The sequence below is a fragment of the Glandiceps talaboti genome, chromosome 19 (genome assembly GCF_964340395.1).
Source record: "Glandiceps talaboti chromosome 19, keGlaTala1.1, whole genome shotgun sequence".
In the NCBI taxonomy this organism is placed as follows: Eukaryota; Metazoa; Hemichordata; class Enteropneusta; family Spengelidae; genus Glandiceps; species Glandiceps talaboti.
The window spans coordinates 12,354,484-12,369,483 of record NC_135567.1 but is presented as its reverse complement, the minus strand read 5'-3'; the positions used below and the strand labels follow the sequence as shown (position 1 = coordinate 12,369,483).

Sequence of the window (15,000 nt, the reverse complement as noted above, 5' to 3'; positions counted from 1 at the left end):
ATTCCAGATGTCCGGAAAAAGAGGGATTCAACTTTTTCCGGACCTAGTTGAGATCTTTTGTCTTCTATTTGCAGATGATATCGTGTTATTCTCCGACACTGTTATCGGTTTGCAAGGTCTTTTAAATATTTTGAATTCTTACTGTAACACTTGGAGATTGACTGTTAACTTAGATAAAACAAAAGTGGTAGTTTTTAAAGCAGGAGGGCGTCTTGCAAAATCCGAGAAGTGGCTTTTTGATGGGAAACCACTAGAAGTTGTGTCCTATTATAAATATTTAGGTATTATTTTCTCATGCAAGCTAATCTGGTCTACTGCAGAAAAAACTGTTACTCAGCAGGCCAGAAAAGCCTTTTTCTCTATTCGGAGAGCGACTCAAATGGCAGGGGTGTTTGCGTTTGATGTATATTTCAAAGTGTTTGACACCATGATACTACCTATCCTTACCTATGGGTCTGAAGTGTGGGGTTTTGAGAAACACGAATGTCTTGAACGGGTCCTGTATGTGGCTTGCCGCTCGTTTTTAGGTGTTTCGGGAAAAGCTCCTAATGTGGCTGTACATTTTAGGTGAATGCGGGCGCAAGCCGATTTTCTTTTATACGGCGAAACGCTGTATCAAGTACTGGGCCAAAGTTATAAATATGCCCACGACTCGGTATCCAAGGAAGTGTTACGACATGCTTTTGAATATAGAGGAATCTGGTGTCAGATCTAGAAGAACATGGGTGTTCAATGCCAAAAACTTATTGATAATGGCTGGTATGAGTGACGTGTGGGATCTGCAAATTGTAAATAATATTAATGAGTTTATGCATACCTTTTCTGAAAAGTTTAACAGATTTTTGTTTTCCGATTGGCTCAGCTACATTTGTTCTCTCGATAAATTGTCTACGTATTGCACTTTCAAATAATTTTACCTCAAGCCTGAAAAGTACTTACATGTAGTCAGAATCCCTGCTCATATGCAAATGCTTGCGAGATTCCGTTGCTCGGCCCACTACTTACGCATAGAATCAGATAGAATTCGTAGTATCGAGAGAAATCAGAGAATTTGTCTTTTGTGTGATGTAAATCAGGTTGAAGATGAGTACCACTTTCTGCTAGTTTGTCCTTTCTTTTCCAAAATAAGGACAAAATACATTCCTGTGCAATTTTTTGATACACCTTCTGATGTAAATTTCAAGTACAAATGTGGATCACATCCAGCGTTTGGCAGCCTTTGTATTTCACGCTATGACTTTGAGAAAGAAACTTAATGATGGTTTGTGATGTTTACTATATTTTCTCTCATTTGCTTGTGTATTTATTCATTAATTATGGTTCTTAATTGTTCCTTTTGTTAGAAAACATTTAAATCTTGTATTTTGGGCCGATGGCCTTTGAGTACGAAATAAATGTGACATAATCTATCTATAAAAAATGTTTGGCATTACACTAAACAAATAGTTGATGTTTTTATCATTCGCAGATATCGATGAAATGCGCACGTGATCGCAAATTCAAATGTAATGAATAACAGACACAACTTGTACTCGTGTACATTCTTTACATACTGTAACACAGAGGGCGCCATACTAGCTCAACTTATAGTACACTAAGTCTAAAGCCATATCAGAGGTGGTGGTCATCGTAGAGCAATATAACGATTACTTGCGTGCCCGCAATGTACGATGGTTGATATAATGGATCGCAAAATACGCGACCATTTAGCTGTTGCTATGGACGTGGTCATGTTGCTAGACATATTTGCATACATTTTTGAATGTTCGTTCATTTGTCTATGAATACCTGATGTTATCTTTGTGATATGCATCCCCATATGGCTGTTGCTACGGGTGTGGTGTCATTGCTATAGGTATACTTACATACATATTACTAAATGCTACTTCAGTTTTCTCATAATACTTATTGTTATCTTTGCAACATATGCGATCATTTGACTTTTAAACACAATTGTTTGGCTGTTACTATGGGCGTGGTCATGGTTGCTAGGGATATTTGTATACATTTCCGAATGTTTACTCACTTACCTACCAGCTGATGTTGTTATTTTAGTAAAGTATACCAGCATTTTGTTATTGCTAAGGGCGTGGTCATGGTTGGTAGGGATATTTGTATACAGTTTTGAATGTTTACTCACTTACCTACCAGATGATGTTGCTATTTTAGCAAAATATACCAGCATTTGGTTGTTGCTAAGGGCGTGGTCATGGTTGCTAGGGTCAATTGTGTCAAAATATTTTGAATACAATAGGCAGAATAACAATTCTGGGAACATCTCACCAAATTTATGTCTTTTTCTGAATTTTTGACCAAAATTCACATTTTCCATGTAATTTGCATATTTCGGATGATATCATAATATGCTTGATATTTCTTCATTTATACACCCTGAATGCAGCACCATTAAATTTCAGTAGTTTCAATCTGCTCAGTAGTTTTGGAATTAAAGATTGTTGACCAAACAGACACAGTTTAGCCATACTTTGCATTGTACTAATGGAATCATCATGTTATGAATACATCTTAATTTACACATTCCTAAGAACTTACTAAATTTCGGACCAATCTGGCCGGTAGTTTTTAAGTTTTGTTTTGTTTTGTTTTTTTACCAAAAATGACATTTGTTTACTCATATCACAAACCTGTGATGCGATCATTTTGCTTTGCACAATTTCCCGACTAGACACTACTCGTAATGTCCCCACCAAGGCATTAGGTCTGTCGGTCTTTGAGTTAAATTCGTCAAACCACACACAACCTGGCATTACCTTGAAAACGTAATTCAACTTGAACATCCAATTAACAAGGTATTTTAATCGTCACAGCCTTCACGTCATATATTGAACTAATCTTAGCAAAGACATTATCTAAAAAATCGATTCCAGCGCCGGAAATATTTTCTTCTTGTCACCCGACACTGATCTCAGAACCACCTAGCTTATGTATAGTGAACTACGGACGCCCTAGCATCAGCGTTAACTAACAATGAGGGCCGGGGTTCCAACAGTTAAAAAAAACATCCCTGGATACTTTGAGTAGAAATGATTCACATGGCCATGAAGAAAATTGTCATTGATTCATTGACAGTGTCAAAGCAACACTATATATCAATGACCACACCAAACGCCCTCAGAAAATAGATGTTCTACTTGTGAAATCATCCATTTTGCTACCAGTATCACATTTCCTTATATGGAAGTTGAATAATACCAACCTAAACCTACAACTTCCCTCATACAGTTCAATGTGTATTTACAGCAAAGTTATTAACTATGTACATTTTACGTCTATATCAGTTGATTTGGACAATACTCAATTATCTATGATATCGATTTGCCTTTTAATAATCCTATATATGTGTCTCAAACATAGTAACACGAATTACTACAAGGAGTTGATTCAATGAAGGTCAAATGAGAAGGGGGGGGGGGACATGTACCACGTAGCCAGTCGACCGAACAATTCTATTCATTATAAGAAGTATATTAATCATAGCCATCAAGCTTCTCTGCCCGTTGACCTCTTCAATGTACGGCTTGATTACACCTCGGAAATATACTATGGGAAATGTCGTGGTGTACAATCCGTAAGGAAACCTTTTATTCAAACATGGGAGCATTCAATTTGCTTGATGCTTGGTACGAAGCAATCATTACTGAAGAAATGTGATTGATATGCCTAGCAAAGTTGGCCAAATCACCATTACATTTCATGGATCACCAGTCATACTTTGACAAAGTAAAGACCACTGTCGGTATGTTTGCTATTTGTGCCTTCCGGCAAAATCTTTGACGATAGGTCTTGCACGTCTGCAAATGTAAATTAGTTCGTCTTTGATGTGTCCTCTGTATTGTGATTTTATATCGCTAATGGTTAAAGGTCAGAATATTTTGATTTGTTATATCTACTAGATTTTACTGCTGATATGATATTATGTGTCGAAAGTAGACAACTGTATTGTTTGCATTCAAATTGTCATATAATGTGTATAACAACAAAAAACATGAAGAATTTTTATATGAAAAGTTGAACCTACGTCAGTTGAACCTACAACAAGTTATTGTGTTTTTTATATGTTATGATAATCCTATCTTACGTTGATGTCATAGTTTACAAGAACTATAATTTCTGTTCAACCACAATCCGTCTGTTGTGTCTAAGCTCATCAGCACTTGGCCAGTCACATTCCGGAGGACACCGAGTGTAAAGTGAATTTATAAAGTACAGTCTGCATATTGTGTTCGTCTCTTCTTCACATATAATTTTCTGCATTTACTTCTATTACACCACATCAAACTATCACAGAAGTATTGTGATCAACGAGTATCTTGTCTTAGAGTAAAAACAATTTCCCCAAAAGAAAATAAACTAAAATGAAATTAATGCTCAGTATATGTGTGCACTTGCTGAATGATTATCCAGTTGCCTATCCAGCCCTGTTGTTATCTTTACGATATATGCGCTCGTTTGGCTGTTGCAGGGGCATAGTCTTGCTGCTATGTATATTTAATACATTTGAATATCTTGTTGCCATACAAATTTGCATGTGTTTATGTGTACTGTGTTTGCAAATGTGTCTGTCAATCGTTTACCATGGCTTTTGTACCACCCCACGCCTGTGAATAGTGAACTGCGGACACCCTAGCGAACAATGTGGGTCGGGGTTCCTGCAGCTGAAAGAACATCCCTTGATACTTTGCAGTATAAAAGATTCACATGGAGAAACATGTAATTGATTTATAGACAGTGACAAAGCAAAACTATGTATCAGTGACCACACCAAACGCCCTCTGGAAATAGACGCTGAAATTATCAATTTTGTTTCCAGTATCATATTTCCTTACTGGGGAGTTGAATCATGATCATACCAACATGAATCTAAAACTTTCCTTCAGTAGTTTTTCATAATGTTGTGTATTTATAGTAAAATTATGAACTTTAGGATTCGCTATTTAACTTTGTACATTTTACATAAATACCAGTTGATGTAGACAATACTCAATTATTTATGCCTCTTAACATCCTCATATATGTGTGTCTCAAATGTGATCACCCGAATTACTACAAGTAGTTGATTCACTGAAGGTCAAATGAGAAGGGGAGGACATGTACCATGTATCATGTATCAGTTGACCTGAATAATTCTATTCACGACAAGAAGTCTATTGATCACATCCATCCAGGTAATGTGCCCTTTGACCTCTTCCTTGTAGGACTAGAGTACAGCCCAGGAATATACTATGAAAAGAGCCTTGGTGTAAACTCCCGAAGAGAGAACCCCGGTTTTTTTTTGTTCCAACATAACAACACTCCACTGTTCAAGGTTTGATACAAGAAAATCTTAGCTGGTGAAATGCGATTGATATGTCTAGCTAGCAAAGTTGGCCAAATCACGATTACATGTCATACATCACTAGTCACACTTTGACAAAGTAAAGACCACTGTCGGTATGTTTGCTATTTTTGCCTTCCGGCGAAAACTTTGACGAAAGGTTTTGCACGTCTGCAAATGTAAATTAGTTCGTCTTTGGCGTGTCCTTTATATTGTGATTTTACATCGCCAGAGGTCAAAGGTCAAGATTTTTTTTTCATTTATATTAGATTATACAGCTGATATGAAATTACGTGTCGAAGGTAGGCAACTATATAATTTGCACTATTATATAACGTGTTCAGCAAAAGGGCCTGATATTATTGTAAAGTTGAACCTACATCATATCAGTTGAGCCTACAAATCCTATAACGAGCCATAAACGTTGATATTTGTGACTGATAAATGGACTGGTATATTATACCAACTATCTATCACACTTTTTAAACATCGTCATAATGAAATGTTCCTAGTTTTGCATAGAAAAGGGGGTTTAATGACTTTAATTTGTTACTTATGTTACACTGTCACATCGATAATGACGTCACATCAACCGTCAACAGTTTTTTGTTCTTGTGCAAACTCTCTCACTCGCGTCGGATGGAAAGAAATTCTTTGAAGCCGCAATTAAATTAGAATCCATTTCAATGAACACTCTAACGATTTTAGCCTCTAGAGTTTGCAGTCGAACGAGAAGAGAGCGTATGACACTTCAAGTGTATTTAATTACTTTATTTGTTCCATTTTTGTTTGAAGTTCTCAGAAACAAAAACATTAACTTCAACACTAACGTTACACCGATAAAATGCATTATATGCAACAAACTATCTTTATATTTCAAAATAAAGGCTAGTTAAATTAATGTTTAATTAAAATATTGACGAAAAAGCAGTTAGTTTTCTGTTCAATTTTAACATGAATAACGTTACCTTACTTAACAACTATTGACATTCCAAACGCCCCTTGCAGATTGTTTAATGTGTCTGTTTTTGTTAACTAACAGGGAAATTCCACACTATGTCGTCACATTAAACTCACCATTTTTCACGTTTTTAAAAACACTAGGTCATATTTAAATTCAGTATATTTCGTTATTGTATTTCATTGGTTTTAGTTTGACCTAGAATGTCAGTTATACTGCCAAACTTAGCTAGCCAAACTGGAAGCCCTTATTTGCCTCATTTTTTGTGCGACAAGTGTTAAACATAATAAAATAAAAAGAATACTATTATTTCAAGAAGTAAAACAAATCTCCGATGTCGATTTTTACTCATGTCGCCTTCTTTAAACGAGACTACATGTGGTATATAGAGTAACGCATTTGTGTATAATACGCTATTCTCACATAGGTTGACGGTAGCCAGAGCTTCACAAAGGCGTTAACTTCACAAGTCACAGGTGCGGGGACGGTGCAATCACCATGACATGAAGATTGGTTGGCATGATTGGAAACACAGTAATACGTACACATATGTACATTTACAGTATTTAGAAAATCTTGTTATGAATTACATGGAACGAACATCAAGAACTACACTGTTTTGAAATGAAACGGGGGCTCAACTTAACATTTCAAATATCAACAGAGAGTCCATTTTACTTCTACAGCAGGGATTTTTTTTTATTTAAGCACAGGGTTTCATGCGCAGTGAGAATATATATTCCATTTCCGAAGAAACTTAAATACGGATTACAGATCACTTGAACGGACGCCAATGGAATTTAATTTACGTATTTGTTTGAAACACTTTGCAAAAAAGTAAATATCAGATGAAAAGCGTTTGTGTTTTCTGATTAGATGAAGTAGGCAGAAGAACTACACAAGTAGACAGGCATGTCGTTAAATTATCATATGATCTTCAACACAATTGATATTTAAATCAAAAGTCAAAGGGCACCATTCACAAGAGACATGGTTATTTGATTTGTGCTACAAATGACCCATACAAATGATATGAGGCATTCTAACCAGTATTTTCAATGACCATGACTACCGGCACGTACGCGTTACAGTCTTCACAGGGTGAGCATACAGTTTAGATTTGGCAAAACACCAATTCAAGGTGATTAGCCACGATGGTGTAAGATCGTTATAATGGAGTTAGCACAATCATTTCTTTTACATGTATGGTCAGTAATACTGCTAAGATCTAATGATGTTTTACGCATTCTCCGACAACTTCAAATGTAAAGGAAACAATTATAGCTAAAATGTTGGGTTTGTTTTCACTCATGGGACACTATGTTTGGAACACAGAGATTCACATATTTCGACTATAACAATAACGTAGACATAACACATTGATGGTAGTGGTGTGACTGCTACAAGTTTCATCATGGTTTACACAATAAGGTCATCATATATGAACGTACTGATGTCGCAATTCTGCACATTCGCTTAGGAGGAGGGAGCGGGGCCGGGGTTGTCCTAAACGAGCGAAGTTCGCTTATTGAGCTTGTGCGACGGCTAGGGAACCGAAGGCTGGATTAACAGTATCGTTTCATTTCGTCTGGACTGTTCTCCTAGAAGCGTTTGCACAACAATGAAAAAGCTCATGCTTGGCTTAGCACATGTAGCGATGTCGCACAGTAACGCCATGACCAGAAACAGCCAAACCTAATCAAAACCACGACCATTTCTTTTATAATTGAAAATTAGATAAATATTATTTGTAATGTTATGCTTTTCACCTGATCTGTTTAACGTTTTCAACAAATGAAAAATATACATATTGTCAACAGTGAACATTAGAGCGTATGTTGACCTAATTTCAGGACTACGATTTCAAGTATCCATCCATTCATCCATCCATCCATTCATTCATCTTTCCATTAGTCACATATCAATCTTTCCATCCTTCCAACAATCCATCCATCCATCCATCTACCCACCTACACCCAACAATCCATTCATATATCTATCCATTCATCCATCCATCCATCCATCCATTCATTCATCATTCCATTAGTCACATATCAATCTTTCCATCCGTCCAACAATCCATCCATCCATCCATCCATCTACCCACCTACACCCAACAATCCATTCATATATCTATCCATCCATCCATCCATCCATCCATCCATCCATCCATTCATTCATCATTCCATTAGTCACATATCAATCTTTCCATCCGTCCAACAATCCATCCATCCATCCATCTACCCACCTACACCCAACAATCCATTCATATATCTATCCATCCATCCATCCATCCATCCACCCACCCCACCAATCCATCCATATATCTATCCATCCATTCAGCCATCTCTTCCTCTGTCCCTACCCCCTCCCCCCATCTGTCCATCCATCCGTCCGTCCATCCATCCATCCATCCATCCTTTAGTCATCCATCTGTTCATCATTCCATCCATACACCCATATACCCATCCATCCATTTATTTGTCCGGCCGTAGTGGCCAACTCTGGTAGGGGTGTGTGGCCAGTGCTCGGAAGCCCCAATTAAGACCCATTTTGACCAAAACCAATACCTCATTTTAGCGAATTACAGGTTTTTCAAATATGAAAGCCTTCTCCTAAATATATTTTCCTTAGGAGGCGACATTTGCGGCGGCAATGACAGTTATGATTTTGGTAAATGACAATGAACGATATTTTAGACCAAGCGAAATAGAAAATAATGAAAATCTTACACTCTTCACCCCGAAAAAAAACAACAGATATCGTTTTAGCACTGCAAAGGGTGGCACACCCATCCCAATTTACAGTCGAACGGTTGAAGTTTAGATATCACACAGTACATTGTCATTTAATGAACGACAAAGGATCTATACACTGGTGAGTTCTGAGATGTTTATAATTCGTTCCACGTTTCAAATTGAAAAGATATAGGGGAACAATTGCTGTGAAAGGGTCAAGGTTCGCGCATCTCAATCTTATGTTATGTCAAAAACCCAATAACAGGTACTCGAATGACTATGTTTTGTTGTATGATTCACGATTCAAATGAATAGAGGATAGGACAATGGTGACGGCTCAAATGTCACAATGTACGCTTACCCAAAACCATCATCAGTTACAAAGGATCTTTACACTGGCCAGTACTGAGATATATGTAAGTCGTTATACGATACAAATTGAAAAGAAATGGGGACATTATCCGGGGAAGGGTGAAGGTTCAAATACGAATACTTATAGAGGCGCAATTATATGACGAAACATTACTGAAGACTGTGTGACTGCCCAGTAAAAGGTGCATCATCATCATCATCATCATCATCATCATCATCTTTCATCAATTTCTTAATGTCTATAATTATCTTTGAAATATAAACCATTAATTGACTGTTACTATGGACATTGTCATGGTAACAGACGCACAAAATCGCACATTTTTTATGTACCTGTGCTCTTGAAAGTATGTTTGAAAAGAAATGCCAAGTTATGCACTTCATCACTAACACTTCGTGGTGACATAGACAGTGTCACAGCTGACAGGGGTCATTTAATTAAATGTAGTACGAGAGTAAACTTGTTGTGCCTAAAACCTATTCATTATGCCGTGAGGAATATAATACAACCGTGCTTCTTTTTCTGAACAATGTTCCCGTATAAATCACCCCTTACCGGCTAGAAAAACGGCGACAAAGTCGTGCAATGATCACGGAATTCGAACCCTTTCTGTGTTCACGTCCACTGCCCTTCCTTTGTCAACAGTAACCTGAGTGTATTTCCGTATTTGACTTATTTGATTCAAACTTTGGGGTGACTGTCAGAATGGCTTTCTGACTAACACAGTTTAACCTCGTCCCAGGCGATATAAAACGATAAAAAAACACCTTTATACATTGATATTAACCACGAGCCAAGTTGAACAACAAACTATAGAATAAATAGACTGGTCATTCTCCGTCACGACAAGGCGGATCTACGTCACTGTTTTTGCTGTGTTCGAAATATGAGTCATAACGTTCAAAATTACCATTACTTTCCCTTGATATGACTGGGCCTGCTATTATGTTAATCTCCTACATTTTCTTCATTGAGTTGGACAATACTCGTGACTCGTCTAGCGACTCGTAGTGACAAAGTCCCCTTAGTTCACTCGTATTTTCCTTAAGAAATATATTGGGGAATGACATCGAATTATATCATATATGCAGGAGTATATATTTGATCAATGTTTGTCTATCTCTGCTTGACACATACACAATTAGATAATTTTACCAATGTTAACTTAGAGAGGCCTATGGTGTAGATGTGTTTACAATCTCTCCCACAGTTGAAAAAAGTTTAGTTCATAGCGGTTTTCTGGTACTTCTGACCTTTGCACTATACAACTTATGACGTCATTGAAATCTGGCAAATAATGTGAGATTGTTTTCTCGTCTAAAGGGAAAGTAACATGATGTTGTTGTAAACTGTCTTTTAGCAACCTCTTTTTCATATTGCTTCAATTCTGGTCTATAATGAAAAATGGGCGTGGTTACTTGAGGTGTGGTACACAAAATAGACAGACTGGCTAACAAACAGTGGCATAGTTTGATTTGTTACACGATGGACAAAACAGCGGCGAAGGATTCATTACTGACGGGTCAAGGTTCACGTAGTTTTGAGATGTAATTTAAGTCGAAACGTTACTGAATAATGTGGGACTGGGTGGGAAAATACGCATTATGTAGCGCATGCGTGTTACGACATGACCAGCTCTATCACAACCATTATAGAATGCACCAAAATCACGGCTTTTAAAAGATCATATCGCAGAAATGGCAGAAATTTGTAAGACGAATTGTTAAGACGAACTTATCAATGTCACTGTTTCTAGATGGGAATATATAAATTAAGATTTCAGTCTCTAGTAAATATTAAACATAGGAGTGACTTCCCTGTGTTCATGTTCTGTACAAAGTTCCCTCACCACTAACCAATTACATTGAAGAGATGGCAGGAACATCTCGCAGCTATCGTATTATTGTAGCCATTTCCGTGTTCAAGTTCACTGCTTTTTCTGTTGTTATTGACCTTGAATTTTATTTCCGCATCTTGACTTTGTCAATGCCACGTTTTGGGTTAGTAGAATTATCATTTTTTCTACAACATATCAGTAGCCTGAGTAGGTACTTTTAACGTTAAATGCGTTAATTCAGACTTGGCAATGGCGGTAAAATGTCTGCTATTTTGAAATATATAGTTTTTCTTACAAGGATGGCTTCCTGGCTAACACAGTTAAATCTTTCTAGTCTTGTTCAAGTCTCCAGGCTTTTTTTCATTCTTTGCATGAATAATAGTTTAAGGCTTTACATTAATTTGATTCTTTTAGTTTAATTTTTTAAATATTGTTTCAACCTCAAACCGAACGAAATGTTGGTCAAAATACCTCTTCTGTGATAGTTTGATGAAATATGTACAAGTATCACTGGGGAGGGAAATCAGACGAGCATGATAACGTTTGTTTCAAATACTTACAAATATTTAGGGTCGTCGGCTGAAGCTAGCGTCGGTCAGTCTATCGACAACATAGTTTTATTTTTGGCTTAATGTTGTTGCAAACTGTCTCTTAGCAGCCCCGTGCACATATTTTTGGTTTATAAGAGAAAGCGGGCATGGTTACTTGAGGTGTGGTTCACAAAACAGGCAGACAAGCTTACAACAAGTGAAATAGTATGATTTGTTACACGGTTGACAAGACAGCGGTAAAGTATTCACTACTGAAGGGTCAAGGTTCACGTAGCTCTGGTGTAATTATACGATGAAAAGTTACTGAATACTGTGAACGGACTGTGTGGTAAAAGATGCATTGGTCTCGCAGGCGTGTCACACAAAATGAAACTATAGTGTGGACCGCTTGAAAAAGAAAATGCGCCGATGACAAAATCGTGTCTTTTAAATGACATTAATAGCAGAAATTGCTAAAGCGATTTTTTAAAGATGCACTTAACGTGTCACAGTTGCTACAGGAGGGGTATATTTTTTAGACACTGAATGTTCGAGCTCTAGTATTAATTTGGAAACTTACATGAAATATAAAAATATAGTGGGAATATATTGGTTTGTAAGACATTGAAATTTCAGTCTCTTGTATATAAGAAACATAGGACCGCCACCCCTATGTTCATGTTTTTGTATAAAGTTAAGTCACCACTAACCAGTTGCATGAACAAGATGGCGGGTACATCTTACAGCTATCGAATTATTGTACCAATTTCCGTGTTCAAGTCTACTACCCATTTGCTTTTGACATTGACATTGACCTTGAATTTCATTTCCGCATTTTGATTTGTCAATGCCACGGTTTGGGTGACTATTTTCTACAAGGAAATGTCGGTCAGAATTCCCCTTCTGTGAGGAGTTTTGTGAAATGTGTACAGACATCACCGTGGGACGGGAAAGAAAACAGACGCACATGAAAGATCAAGAAGACTATTTTTTAGCTTTTTTATATGATATGCTTAGAGTCGTTGTGTGAAACTAGCGCCGGTTGGATTATCGGCAACACACTTTTTTATAGTAATATTGTTGCGAACTGTTTCTTAGCAACACGTTCATATATTTAATCACATTTGTAAATGAGGGGAAATGGGCATGGTTACTTGAGGTGTGGTACAAAACCAGACAGGCTAACAAACAGTGGCATAGTTTGATTTGTTACACCATGGACAAAACAGCGGCGAAGTATTCACTACTGAAGGGTCAAGGTTCACGTAGCTCTGAGTCATAGGTGTACTTAGACGATGAAACGTTACTGAATACTGTGGGACTGGGTGGTAAAAATCATATTTGGTCTCGCTGGCGTGTCATGAAATGAAACTGTAGTGTGTTCGTTTGAAAATGAAAATGCGCCGATGCTAAAATCACGGCTTTTAAATAACGTTAATAATAGCAGAAATTGTTAAAGCGATGTTTTTGGATACACTTAATATGCCACAGTTGCTATACAAGTGGATATATTTTTGAGACACTAAATGTTCGATCTCAAGTATTCGTCACTAATACGGAATATAGAACCTTGAGGAGTATGACACCTCCAAGGTCATGTTTTGCACAAGGGTCTGTCATCACAGATAACCTGAGACATCCTTCCAGTAGAAATGATGTTGGCTTGGTATTTCACACAAGGGACATTACGTCTTTGACACAAAGATAGACAATTTCATCTCTATGCTAACAGAGATATAACACACAGCATGACCCTTTACCCAATCACATCAAAAAGTTATAAGCATTGCTATTTGTTTACAGTGCAGTAGAAACAGGCTTCTAATCAAAACACTCGGTATAGATTTGATGATTTTAATGGCTGCAATTGTTTATTTTCTAACTGATAATCAACTTGAGTACTTCTGCATTCCCATTGTGCACAGCACCCATGTAATTGTTTCTTTTGTATTTGAAGTTGTCTGAGTATGTGTAATAATGTCATGTGACATGAGTGAAACGCTAAGGCAAAGTTATTCGAACTGTAGATGACATGAACACCCTGCAATGTGCACATAAAGCTATTCATTCGAGACATTTCCGTGTTCACGTCCACTGCACTTCCTTGGTCAACATTGACCTTGAGCATACTTCTTGGTAATCCTGCAAACCTTCAACTCGTAAACGCCATAGTTTTCGGCAATAAAAACTCAGTTAAGTAGACTAACTAAAGTCATGCGCTAAAGGCAACAATACCTGGTTTTTTAATCGTATATATTTGTCAAGGTGTAACGTGGCGACAGTTTTCAACTAACAATATAATAACCCAGACAAGGTGCGCATGCCAACGGTAGCCATTTTTACACTGTAATTCAAAAGAAAAAACTACTGCATATACTGAATTGACCTGATTGTCTTTGTGTCTGACTATCTGTATGTTTGAAGCTCTAGCAATTCTATTTTTACTCAAATTCGACTAAAAGTTCATTTTATACAATTTCCATTGTTCGTTTTTATTAGTATATCTCCGTCTTTCGAACGATCAAAATCCGAAAGTCTTCACACGCTTTGTGTACGGGCGTTGCCGTGAAAATTGGTCGCATTTCATGGACATACGAACCGGGCTAGTCTTTAACAAATTTAAAGTCTCTAACTTTCTCCAATAGTCCCCTCGCTCCATGACATTCACGAAATTCGAACCTTGTGTAGTTTTCCCAACATGTATAATAATGCGCTAACCGGGAATATATTTTACGTCCGTACTTAAAAATTCAGATTGATTTAATAATTTGAGAATGTTATTTTGCAGTAAGGATAATCAGTTTTGTCAATCGCAACCATGTAAATATGATTTTCCGAAAAGAAAATCATGGCGGGTCTCTTAATAAGACGAGCTACTACACATGCTTTCACCGTGGGAGGAAATGAAAATCTGCAACAATACCCATTGAAACTTAAACAAAAATATAATGAAAATAGTTTCTACCTTGTCCATTGACGGCATTTCCAAGGTAAACAAGGAACAGTCCAACTATGAACACGTCAATCAACTTGATGTACATCCTCGTTTGGTGTTTTCCGAATGCTTACTTTGAAAAATAGAATGGTCCCACTGACTTGATCTGACTGTCATCAAACGAGTCCTTCGACCCAACTAAGTCTGGTCGATTTTGGCGTCTCACTTTTATTTTTTCGAAAGAGAGGGTGTGTGAAGTGTGTATCGGTACGATGAGTCCATTCATATGTT

General features: G+C 37.2%; 1 long non-coding RNA gene across 1 annotated transcript in view; it reads right to left on the bottom strand.

Moving 5' to 3' along the window:
- Positions 1–14,888, bottom strand: part of LOC144449998 (uncharacterized) — a 22,572-nt gene extending 7,684 nt beyond the window's left edge. Inside the window, exon 1 of the long non-coding RNA XR_013482205.1 lies at positions 14,740–14,888. This is a non-coding gene — a long non-coding RNA (uncharacterized LOC144449998). The remainder of the gene's footprint in view (positions 1–14,739) is intronic.
- Positions 14,889–15,000: the final 112 nt, after the last annotated feature.